The sequence below is a fragment of the Lipotes vexillifer genome, unplaced genomic scaffold, assembly GCF_000442215.2.
Source record: "Lipotes vexillifer unplaced genomic scaffold, Lipotes_vexillifer_v1.1 scaffold86, whole genome shotgun sequence".
NCBI classification, from domain to species: Eukaryota; Metazoa; Chordata; class Mammalia; order Artiodactyla; family Lipotidae; genus Lipotes; species Lipotes vexillifer.
Window position 1 is genome coordinate 2874923 of NW_006785406.1, and position 3270 is coordinate 2878192.

General features: G+C 57.1%; 1 protein-coding gene across 1 annotated transcript in view; it reads right to left on the reverse strand.

Annotated features, from left to right (window-relative positions):
- Positions 1-3270, reverse strand: part of EPHB1 (EPH receptor B1) — a 433422-nt gene that overhangs the window by 428807 nt on the left and 1345 nt on the right. The gene's annotated exons all lie outside the window — the stretch shown is intronic.

Sequence of the window (3270 nt, forward strand, 5' to 3'; positions counted from 1 at the left end):
TGCTGAACTTTTGTGGGAAGAGTCCAGGAGTCTATAGCAAATTGCCCAGGTGCCATGAGGCTGCCTAAAGCCTAAAAATCCCTGCCTGAGATGACTGACTTCCAAAACTGCCTCCACCCTTTGCCCACGCTGGAAACCCTACGCTCCTGAACCCTAGGGTTTCTAAGAACTCTTGAGGATTAGATAAGATGATTGTTTTAGTTTAATAATATGAATGCATCTTTGACTTTAATAGCATCTTTATTTTTAAATCAGTACAGGGATATCCTCATAACGTATGTTACCTGTCCAACTTCTAAGGCTGGAATGGGTGGGCATCACCAGCTACTGGCAGCTCTGCTTTACCAACCCAGAAGGTTCAGGCCTGCGTCCTACCTCTGTAGCTGTCTACACTGCCAAGACTTTTCTCAAGCAATGGCCTAGGGCTGCGTTACCTTTCCTCGCCAGCATTCCACTCACTGGCTTCGGGGTCCCTCCACAAACACTGAGTAATGGTAACTGTTTCATAACGCACAGAAAATATAATCAACTAATGGATAGAATTCTCTCAAATTTACTTTTCTCTCCCAGACATTTTTTTCAATCTTTGGCGCCTGCTACCGCTTGCTGGCTCATGCACGCTCATGGATACCCAAAACAGAGGCACATGTAGCAAATGAATATTAACAGAAAATGCAGAAACTGCCAATTACCCCCTGGCCTGGTGGCCTGTTGTAGGCACACAGGCTGAGGTTGGGGTTTTTCGCCACAAACTGTGAACGGTGAGATTCAGTGCCTTTGCATGTCAAGGTGGGGTACCCCACGAAGGGGTGCAGTAACTCAGGGGTGTATGTATTCATACACCAGCAATTCCTTCAAGAACTCACTATTTGTTAAGCCCTACCACCAAATCAAACATGTGCACGTACAAGGGTGGCAAGCCCAGGATTTCACTCTGGGCCACATCAAAGAGCAGTTCTCCTGGGAGTGCTCTGGTCAGTGAGCGTGGAACACGGAGGCCACCTGCATGTCTAGGGTCATTCGTGGACGCCCATGAGTGCTCGGGCTGGGAGGATGCTATGAGCTGCCAGTGATTGCAGGGCAGTGCCTCCCAGAAGGGCCAATACTCTTAGCTCAGGAATACTCCACTCTGAGGAAGAACTGTCTGCGGCCAGCCCAACACCTGAGAAGCTCCTCAAGAGAAGCCCAGGTCTCCAGACCCCGACGCAAAGGGTATAGGCCAAAGGACAGCTCAGAGAATGCAGCCCGCAGACACCAGCAGCCCATTCTCAACAAGCTCTCAGGCCCAGTGTGAAAAGACATGGACTTGAAGAGGCAGTTGTTTATCTGGAGACAGAGAAAAGAGCCCTGGTTCTGTGTATAGAAGTCCAGAGTATGTCAGCATCCTGCCTCCCAGCCTGCCTGCTCTCCTTTGAAAATAGCCTTTAAAAGCCCATGCCTCTGCCCTGCATGCCATCTCTCTCCCCACACAGCAGAGCGGGCTGTAAGCGGGGAGGGAAGGGAGGAGGGAAAGGGCCGTCTCCTTCAGTGTGGGCCTCTCAGTCCCCAGGTCAGCCAGCCCCTTCCCTCCTTCCACCCAGGCAGAGGGTCTCCTAGGGCCCCGCCTGCTTCTGGCTAAGTGTCCCCACCACCTGGCCCACGGCTGCCGTTATCCCTCTGTCCCTGCCCTGGACTGGGCTGAGGACCTGACTGCTCTTGGAGCTGTTTGCCCTGGGTGACAAGGGCCCTCTGAAATTCCAACAGAGACCCACGAGAGAAAGAAGACAGACAGACACAAAAGTGGCTAAACCAGCAAGGGGAGGCGCCGCCTGGCCACGGCAGTGTAAGAGGGATCTGCTCTCTGTGGAGGCAGCTCATTGATCCACTTTTCTGATAATTATTCCTCACTCATCGCAAACCAAATGACGCTGGCCCCAGCCCAGCCAGGCAGGCGGGAAGGCAGCTCCGCGTGTGAGGAGGAGAAAATGAGCCTGCCTGTGTTCACCGGGGAGAGGAAGGAGTGAATGGTGCGCACTATCCCTGTGCACTGAGCAGGGACGCCAGGGCTGCTTTAGTATTCTGCTGAACGTGGCATTTCTCTTAACCCTTACTGGAGAGACAGACGTTCAGCCCAGAAAGCCGGGCTCTTCTGGCCAGGCTAACGGTAAAGTTTCCGAGCTGCGAGGAAGGAAGGGCTCCGGACGACCTGGGTGACTGGACCAGTACGTGCGCGGCTGGGCGCCCGCACCACGGCACCCTCCCTGGGGCCTCTCCAGCCCAGCAGATAGGGAGGGCTAGCCAAGAGGGGGTCTAGGGTAGAAACCGCGCGCCGCCAGACGCCCCGTGAGTTCCCACACATTTGCTCTCCAATTTCGCTCGAATGCATATGCCCTCCTTCAACGATGGAGACCCAACGCCGAGACCAGGCTCCCCAAGTAGGCACCTATCTGCTCTCCAAGACCGAGCCGCTGACCCTCCAAGGGGCGCGAAGATCGGCGGGCAGGACGCGCCGCCCCAGCTTAGAAAGTCCTGTGTGGCCTCGCCCATTGCAAATGCCCGCTCTCCCAGGTCGTCCCGACTGGTTTGGAGGTGTGCCTCGCCTGGCTTGTCCTAATTCAACCGCTCCCGCGCTTGCCTCTCAATAAGCTCAATAAGCCAAATCCAAGTATCCCTTCTGCGGGGTGTTGATCGCGCTCCCCAAGGTTCCAGTCCCTGCACGTTCCCAAAAGCAATGCCCTCGGCAGCCAGACCCAGCAGCCAGAGAGGACAGCGGCAGGCGGGGGGCAGACAAAAAGCCACCTTCAGGAAAGCAAAAGCGAGCTTTCTAGGCCTTAATCGCCGCACCCCCGCGCCGCCACCAGAACGAACGCGGGATATGGTGGTCTTCGCTACCAGGCCGGGTAATCTTAGCCCCGCCACGGGGCCACAAAGCCCCAGCTTCGCTTCGAGAAGGGCAGCACTTTCCGGAGGGGTCGGGGCGCTGAACCACGGGGTTTGGGGCCGGGCGGCGGGTTCCGCTGGACAACCAGTAGCAGCTGGACGAGGACCTGGGCGGCCCAGCGGAGCGAGCTCCCAGCTCGGAAGGCGGCGCGGGCGCCGGGGGCTGCGTGCGGAGTCCCTCGGTGGAGTTTCACCCACGCCGGACACCGGGGCTGCGGGGCTGCGGGGCTGAGAGGCGTATCTCCCCCCAGAATTGCTTCCATCCCTACACTAAACTCCGCTCTAGGCCGGCTGCGTTTCGGGAGGGGGCTGCGGCCGCCGCTCTGCTTCGAGGAAGGGGGCGGGGGGAGG